This window comes from Ochotona princeps, chromosome 1 (genome assembly GCF_030435755.1).
Source record: "Ochotona princeps isolate mOchPri1 chromosome 1, mOchPri1.hap1, whole genome shotgun sequence".
NCBI lineage: Eukaryota > Metazoa > Chordata > Mammalia > Lagomorpha > Ochotonidae > Ochotona > Ochotona princeps.
The window spans coordinates 170530036-170539842 of record NC_080832.1 but is presented as its reverse complement, the minus strand read 5'-3'; positions in this window follow the sequence as shown (position 1 = coordinate 170539842).

The following is a 9807-nucleotide window of genomic DNA, read 5'->3' as shown; positions in this document are numbered from 1 at the left end:
TGTGAACCTTAGGGCATGACCCTTCAGAGAGCAGTCTGTGAAGACCCTCCCAGAGTGTGCGAAATAGCATGTATCAGCTGGTGTTGAAGTGTAGTGAGTACAGTCTGACAGCCATGATGCCAGATGGAATCCTGGCTGTCATCCTTCTGACTCAGCTTGCTGGCAATGCAGAGGGGAAAGCAGCAGCGGGGGGACCAAATGCTTGGGCCCCTGCACTCACTCAGGAGATCTGGAAGAGACTCCTGTCTCCCAGTCTCAGACATGCCCAGCTCTGTCCCTTGTGGTCTTCTGGGAGGGGAACAGAAGAGGATGGAAGTTCTCTTTCTACCTCTGTGCCTCTGATTTAAAATAAACATTTTTGAAAAAGAAGTTCTTTAAAAAGAGAGAAAAATGGTAACTTTTACCTCATGAATCTTGAAAAAAATGCTGATTAATCCTTCGAAGTTGCATTTGGTCACCTTCAGGGACACAGTTTCTAAAATCACCATGATGCGACTTCGCTGCAACTGTCCATTTCCCACGAAACCCTGAAGGACCCACAGGAATGAGGGACTGAGGAGTAAGGAGATTGACGGTTTAGGGGACTTTTCTCTGACAAGGTCTTTAGCATCAAGTCAGGTATGAATCTCTCCCAGATTGTGTGTTACAGTCAACCAATCTCCATTCAGTTTTGAAAACAAGATAATCGCTCAGAAAGGAGGACCAACCATCAGGCCTGCCCACTGAGCCTTTGTGCGCATGCCTCATGCTTGGCTTGGGCAAGGAGTGAAGTGCGCATGCGCTTCAAGGCGTTGCTTGGCAACACTCATTGTGACTTGAGGTGGGGAATCTGTCAGGGGCCAGACCTGGGACTCACCTGCAGGGCTGACCTTGTGTTCCCCAGGCTGGGAAAACCGCCAGCAGTACTGTCTGTAAAGGTTCTGCCTCGGATTGAAGACGGACAAGTGTCTATTGAACTCCACCAGGCATGAGGATGACAAATGGGATAAACCCCGGGACTGCCTGCTAGACGAAGAGCTTGGGAAACTCCTCACAGAAGCCACAGAAGGGAGGAAAGTGAAGAACAGCAGCTCCTGCTGCTCGGGAGGAAAGGCAGGAACCGCAGGGACCAGACCAGGTAACGGGGACTGCAGCCAGCTTGGGTGCTGGGCAGGTGGCAGAAAGGGGGCCTCCTGAATCGGACACACATTCCTGTGACTGGGGAATCCAGGTCTCAGCCCTGGCAGGTTCACCGCACTAGTTACACTTTGTATTGATAGGAAAAAGATAAACTGTAGTGGTAAGTTGTGTTGACTAGGTAGACTTTGGGTCATAAAACTAATGGCTGAATGAGTAACAGTAAAGCTTTGGTTCAGCAGTTGTGCTGTAGTGGTTAAAACTGTTAGCCGTGATGCCAGCACCCCATGTGGGCACCACATCATGTCCTGTCCACTTCCAGTCCAGCTCCTAGCTAATGATGCTTAGTTAGGAAAACCAGCTTGAAGTGTTCAAGTGTCTGTGCCTCAGTAACCCACGTGAGAGGTTTGGTTGAAGCTCCTGTTTGTTTCTCCCCTCCTCGTCCTTCTTTTGCTCGTTCTCTCCCTGTCTCTGTAAATCTTTCAAATAAATAACTAGATCTTTAAAAAAAATTAAAGCTTTAAAATATACAATATGGCAAACGTCCTAGCAGAAAACACAAATTTCTATGAATTCTATAGTGAAAACAAAATTACTAAAGAACTGAAGATCACAAATTTCTAAATATTGATTTATGAAAACTAAAATTAAATCCTCCCTGGTGGTGGGTGTCTAGTAGAGCACTTTATGCACTGTTTGGAATGGCCATAAACCCACACAGGATGCTGGGTCTAAGTCCTGGCCCCTCTTGCTCTTCTAGCTTTCTGGTCATGTGGGAGACCCAGATGGAGTTCTAGGCTCCTGCCTGTGACCCGGACCAGCTCTTGCAGTTGTAGTGGAATGAAATAGTGGATGGGCTCGTTCTCTTTCTGTCTTTCCCCACTCTCAAATAAAACATATCTCCTCTGGAAAGTTGCATAGTGAAATGCCGTTTGAGGCTCTGGTTTGTTTGTAAGAAGACATTAATTTACTTTCTCCTCTGATATTGTTTGTTGACCAGAGGTTCCCTTTGTGTTTCTGCCAGCACATTTTCCTGAATTGTGGAAGGTTCACTGTCACTCTTCCCTAGAGAAAGCACCATAATGTGGTTGAGCCATTTTCTGCAAAGCATTCTTCCAGGCTGTATACAATCCCTTCTTCAAGATTTCAACATATTTTTAAATTCTATCTTACAAGGGAAAGCAGAGATATAACAACCCAGGATTTGTTAGTCTGTGTTGTCTGAGCTGGATACCACATTTTGTCCTTAACATTTGTAATTTCTTGTAGTTATCACAATAGTTTTTGAGAAGAATATGTTATTGTCATTATTATTTACACACTAGGTAGCTGTGGTTCAGAAAGGTGTATTAATTTTTCCTAATTCCACAGTTAACCAGTAGCTGACCCATGATTTGATGCTCCCCTGCCTGGCAATCTAAATCCCATTTCTGTTCCTTAACCTAGATTTACCATGACAGAAGCACTGGCATCAGGCACCAGCTCCAAGTCATACAACTTCTGAAAGTCAGTCAGGGCTGGGTTAACTCTGTGCTTGTACCATCATCTGCTGCCTTCCCAGGCCATCAGCAGGGAGCTAGAATAGGTGAAACTCAAGCCAGTGGTTGTTTGCGCTGCCAGCATTGCAGATGGAAGCTTCACTGGCGATGCCACAATGCCAACCCACCTTTTAATTCAATCCTGATAAATTATATGTAGAAAATATGTATAAACTATTGTCCATTTCAGATTTTCCAATTTAGTGATGTATACTTGTTCATAGTAGTTTCTTATGATGTATTCCTTTGCATCTCTAATTTTACTTGATTTTTCTTGGTAAGGAGAAATTCTTATTTTGCTCATATTCCTTAAAAATGACTATTATTGTTGCAATTTTATTCATTTTAGTTTCACGTCCATTCACTTTTGTTGTTTTCATCATTTACTGCTTCCTGCTAATTTTTTCTTTTAAAAAAGTCCTTGAGATCATTACTTGAGATATTTCTATTTTTTGTGCTTGTTATAAATGTCCCTCTCAATGTTTTTGATATATTTCAATGGATGTTGATATTTTGTATTTTAATTTCCTGTCTTCCAAAATGCTTACATTGCTAATTTTTTCAGAGACACATATGAAATACAGTTGCATAATGTTCTTCAAGAAGGTTTTTAATTTTTCTTTTAATTTCTTCAGTGGCGCATTGTTCATTCAGCGGCATGTTGTTTAACGTCATTTAGTTTTGGGTTTTCTAGTTTTGTTCCTATTGTTTATTTTGTGTTTTTTTGGATTTTCTTAACTGATAGTTTTAATTGAGATTAATTTATAGGCTGATACATGGTCTCTCTTAGAATGTGCACATGTGGTACTGAGTAAATTACACAGCTTTTACTTCTTTGATGAAAGATTCTGTGAACATCTGTGTGAACGGTTCCACTCTGATGTTCCCTGTTGCTTTTTCTGTCTGGGTGATCTGTTGTTGGATGTTAGTAAGATGTTAAATTCCCAATCTATTTTCATGTTGGAGTCAATCCTTTAGTAAAATCTTTGGCATTTGTCTCTGTAGTTTTCTTTTTAAAGATTTTTTTAAAAAGATTTGTTTTTAATTGTCTGAGAGGCAGAGACATAGAGAAAGAGGGAAGGAGAGAGAGCGAAAGAAGGAGAAGAGAGAGAAATATTTTATCTGCTAGTTTACTCTCCGAATGTTTGCAGTTGTCAAGGCTGAGCCAAACTGAAGCCAGGAGCAGTAGGTTCTTCTTCCAGGTCATTTCCATTTGGACAGGGGCACAAGCACTTGGGCCATCCTCCACTGCTTTTCTCAGACATGAAGCAGAAAGCTGGATTGCAAGTGGAATAGCAGGGGCTATGATCAGTTCCCAAATGAAACGTTAGTGTTGTAACCAGGGGCTTTATCCTTTACCCCAGAATGGCAATCCCCTTGTTCTTGGGTTAGGCCAGTATTTATTTATGATGATTACATCTGTTTTGTTAAATTGATCATTTTGTACATATAATGTCCTTCTTTGTCTCTTTTTACAGGTTTGAATTTATGAGTTTTTTATGTGACATGAGTATTGTGATCCTCATTTCTGGTTTCTATTTGCTTGAAGTATCTCTTTCCATAGCTTCATTTTCTTTATATTCCAAGTGAGTTCTTGTAGGGAGAATATGGTTGTTCCATTTTTAAAACCCAGTGAACAAAGATACAGATTTTGACTAGGGAATAAAATCCACTGCATTTAATATTGGTCAGTGAGAATTAACTGCTAACATTTTGTTAACATGTTACTGATCGTAAGTGTTCTCTTAGTGATTATGATACTCTTATGTTTTCATGATGGTTACTTCTGGTGTAGGACTCCCTTCAAATTTTCATAAGGTTGGTCTGGTGGGGAATTCTCTGTCTAGAGAATTCTTTCTTTCTTCTTCACTCTAAAGGATAGTTTCACTGGATATAATCTTGTTTGAAAATGTCCTTCTCTTTAGACATTGAATACATCATCTCATTTTTTCCTAGCCTGTGAAGATTCACATGAGAAGTCTTTGTTAATCTAATTTATTTTCATTTATAGGTAAGGTGACATATGTTTATTAGAATCTTTATTATTCTCTCCTTATTATTAACTTTTTTGGTCAGGATTTAAATTATTATTATTTATTATTATTATTATTTTATGATGCAGTTCCGTTGGCTGTGGGCTTTGCTTTACCCTTCCCCAACACCCTCCCCACTACTGATTTACACACTAGTATTGTAATGGGTAGTCCTACATACACAGTCATAAGTTTGTCATTCTGCTATTGAAGTGTTTCCCAACATTGTAGGCAAGGAACATGTCAGAGAGCTCAGCATCCTACTATCAGCATGTATTCAACAGTTTCACCAGGAATCCATGTTTGGTCTGGATGCAGAGATGCGTGCTGCACTATGTCTCTACGTTTGTGCCAGCAACACCTGCATCATCTTGTATCCCTAGCAGAGCAGAGGAAAGAGGGTTGAAAGGAAGATGAAACACACTGGGTCATTCGTGTAAGGAAAATGCCCTTTATTGAAACTCCAGGCTGCCTTTTATACATTACATAGTTCCTCTCAGTGTTTTTCCAATGCTCAAGCAACTCCTAAGATCCCCTGGGGGCATAACTTGACAACCAGGAAGCATGGAATTAGGAACTTGTGGTTAAGCCAGGGGCTAAATGCATCAGGCCAAGATTACACATCCCCTTACCTCTTGAGAAACAAGCTAAGCTGTGGAGTTAACCCTTGGGAGACCAGGCCCTGTACCTCAGGACATGTCAGTCTGTGCTACACTTTTTCTTTAATTTATTTTTATTGGAAAGTCAGATATACAAACAGGAGGAGAGACAGAGAAGAAGATCTTCCATCTGATGGTGCACTTCCCAAGTGACCACAACAGCCAGTGTTGCACCAATCCACAGCCATCTACTACACTTGTATTATACATCCCCTTAAACACAGAGCCAGAAAACACAATCCAGAACAGGTAGAAAAACAAAATTTACATCAACATGCAATGACCAATGAATTGCTAAAGTAATGAAAAAGAAAATAAAAAACATTCCTGAAATTGGTGCTAGTGCATGAGCCATTTGGTACTTAAGAAATGAGAATAAAGACAAGAATATTAATGCCCATGAGATGTAGCAAGAACAGTGTTGAGAGGGACATTCATGACATCAGGTGCTTGCAAACCATAAAAATGTCTCATATGAATGATCTGTTAATGTAACAGAAGGATTTTTTGAAAAAGACACAAATGAACAGGAAATGTGAAAAGGTAAAGTTCACAGCAAAATAATTCGATTTGGAATAACAACATTCTGGGAATTGAAACATGACAGACCCATTCATTAAGAAGATGAACTAAACAACCCCTCAGTCACATTGACAAAGAACATCATAAGAGAACAACCACTTACAATTAGAGATGAAAGAGAAATGGTTCCAACTTTGTGCTCTTTATGTGCGTCACGAGACTGTTGGCACAGGCAAGAGTGAAGATTCTAAGTTTTTGTGTCTCACCATATTTAGAAGTTTCATTGGGAGTCTACCTTGATTTATTAGGAGAGATGCATTCTGTTGATTTTCCTTGATTTCTGGTACTCTGGTATCCATTACAAACTTTATTTTTGGAGTTCCACACGTGTATTTAATCACCTTTACATATTTTCTGTTTACTTTGTGTTTTTGATGGAAGTTATATTAGAGTAAACCTATGAAATCTATCCTTTTGGGATTAGTTCATTTCACATAGCATAATGATCTCCCATTGGGCGGATTTTGAGGCAAACAATAACATTTCATCTTTTTAATAGCTGACTAGTATTCTATAGAGCAGATGTATCAGTTTCTTTATCCAGTCCTCTTGCATTGGGTATCTAGATTGTTCCCATGATTTTGTGGTTGTTGATGGTGCTGTAGTGAACACAGAGGTACAAGTGTCTTTCTCATGTATATGTATCAGGTCTTTTGGATATATTCCCAGGAGTGGTATTGCTGGGTCATATGGTAGGTGAGTTGTCAGTTGTCTGAGCATTCTCCATACCGACTTCCATAGAGGCTGCACCAGCTTGAAATCCCACCAGCAATGGAGGAGGATTCTTTTCTTCCCACCTCCTCGCTAGCAAGTGCTCTTGGTAGTTTTCTGTATGTGGGTCATTCTCACTGGAGTTAAGCAGAACCTCAGTGTTGTTTTTATTTTTATTTCCCTTATTACTAGAGAGCTGGAGCATTTTTTGTATGTCTGTTATCCACTTGCATGTGTCCTTTTTAGAAGTGTCTGCTGATTTCCTTCACCCATTTCTTTCTTTTTCTTCTTTTTTTTTCAAGATTTATTTATTTTTATTCAAAATTGGGTATACGGAGAGGAGGAGAGACAGAGAGGAAGATCTTCCATCTGATGGTTCGCTCCCCAAGTGACCGCAATTGCTGAAGCTGAGCCAATCCAAAGCCAGGAGCTAGGAGCTCTTCTGGGTCTCCCACACTGGTGCAGGGTTCTAAGACTTTGGGCTGTCCTCAGCTGCTTTCGCAGGCCACAAACAGGGAGCTGGATGGGAAGTGGGGGTGCGGAATTAGAACTGGTGACCATAAGGGATCCCAGGCATTCAAGGTGAGGACTTTAGCCACTCTGCTATTGCGCCGGACCCCCTTTACCGATTTCTTAACTGGTTTGTTTGTTGATATGTTTTTGTTTGTTTTGGAAATCTTTGTATATTCTGGATATTAGCTCCTTCAATTATTTGGTGTATAAAGATTTTCTCCCACTCTGCTGTTTGCTTTTGTACTTTGTTGATTGTTTCCTGTGCTGTGCAGAAGCTTCCTAGTTTGATGTAGTCCCATTTGTTCATTTTTGTCGTAACTGCCTGTGATTTTGATGATTTTGTAGGAAGTCTGCCTATGCCTACATCTTGTAGAGTATTTATGAATTTTCTTGTAATAGTTTGATTGTGTGTGAGTATAAGTTTATCTCCTTTATCTATTTAGATTTGATCTTTCTGTACAGTGAAATATGGGGGGTCTTGTTTCTTGCTTCTACTGGCTGCTATCAATCGTCACAACAGCATTTTTGAAAAGCCCTTCTTTCTTCCCTGGGCTGCTTTCTGTTCTCTCGTCGAAGATTAGATGTCTGTGCATATGTGTGTTCTTTCCTGATGTTTCTACTTGTCTCCAATGATCTTCTCTGTTTTCTACCAGTATCAGGCTGTTTTGATGACTACCACCCTATAATATATCACGAGTTCTGGGATTGTAGCCTCCAGCTAAGTTCTTATTCTTTAGGATAATTTGGATATTCATGGGCTCCTGTGTTTCCTGATGAACTTTTGTATCATTTTCTCCAGTGCTGTGAAGAATGTTCTTAGTATTTTGATTGAAATCACCATGAATTTTTATATTGCTTTTAGTGATGTGGACATTTTGACTATATTGACTCTGAACATCCAGGAACATAGTATATTTCTCCACTTTTTAAAGTCTTGTTTTTCTTTTTCTAATGTTTTGCAATTTTCCTCATAGAGGTCATTGATATGTTTAATTGGGTTTATTCCAATGTACTTCAGAATCTTCTCTGTTCTTTTAAACGATACCAAATAGATTACTTCTTTTTCAGCCTTGGAATTGTTTGCACACACTAGGGTCATTGATTTTTGTTCGTTTAGTTTGTACCCTGCCACATGGCCATACCAACTTTCTTCTAAAATCTGGTAGTATCTTCATTGAGTCTTTTCATTCTCATATGCGTAGAATCATGTTATCTGAACACAGAGGTGGTTGTCATCATGGATTATGATTAATTTTCCCTTTTCTGACTTCAGCACATTTTTGAGTAGTGTTCCCAGTGCTAAGTGTTGGCACATTCTTCTAATTCTTTTTTACTGTGGAAATATTTTATTTCATTTTCAGACAAAAATGAGAGCTTTGCTGTGTATGTTATCTGGAGTTGGCAGTTTTATGGCTTTTAAGGGTTTATTTTATGTTTTTATTTTATTATTGTTTTATTGGAAAGTCAGATATACAGAGAGGAGGAGAGACAGAAAGATCTTCCATTTGGTGATTCACTTCCCAAGCAGCTGCAATGGCCGAGCTGCATTGATCCAAAGCCAGGATCCAGGATCTTCTTCCAAGTCTCCCATGTGGGTGCAGGGTATAAAAGTCCTGAGCTGTCCTTCCTAGATGGTTTTCCCAGGCTACAAGCAGGGAGCTGGATGGGAAGTGGGGCTTTCAGCATTAGGACTGGCACCTTTATGGGATCGTGTGCAATGTGAGAACTCCAGTTGCTAGTTGGACGCACTTGGCCAGGGAAGTTCTTTTTTATGATTTTATCAAATACGTCCTACAATCCTGCCTCTCGTTCCACACTTCAGGGGTTCTTGTTTTTTTTTTTTATTTTAAATTCATTAATTACATTGTATTATGTGACACGGTTTCATGGGTACTGGGATTCTCCCCACCCCTCCCCAAACCCTCCCACCATGGTGGATTCCTCCACCTTGTTGCATAACCACAGATCAAGTTCAGTTGAGATTCCAGGGGTTCTTGTAATGCTGATATTTGAGTTTTTTGAATGGTGTCATGCTTTTCTTGGATAGATTTCTCAGTCTTATTCAGATTTTCTTCCATATCTCTAATTAATTGTGTGTTCTCAAATTGGTTATTTTCCAATTTTGGTATTATTTTGCAGCATTCATTCTATTGTTCAGGCTTTCTGTTTTTTTTTTATATTAAGTATTTTAGTTCAGACCTGTTTCATAGTTTCTATCTCTGTGGGAACTGTTTTATAGTTTCTAACTCTGTGGTGATATATTGTTCATATTTCTTGAACTGTTGCCTTCTTTTCTCAATGTCTCTGAAGTTTATTTATTTATTATTATTGTTATATTTAATCATACAGTTTCAATGACCCTAGGATGTGCCTTAACTCCTCCTCAAGTCTCCTCCACCACCCACCGATTTCTCCTAAATTAATACAGGTGTGTAATTCTTCATAAACAGTCGTAAGTTCGTCATTGTGGACATGGACAATGGTGGATTGTCCAGCATCTTGTTGTTGAGAAATATTTTATAGTTTCATTGGAGTTCATCTTTGAACTGGAATTGTTGAGGCATACTGCTTTCTCAGTGTCTTCCTCAGGGAACTCTGAGGTTGGCAAAGGCTTTTGCTTCTTTGCAGGGGCTTCTTCAGTAATATCCATTGTGC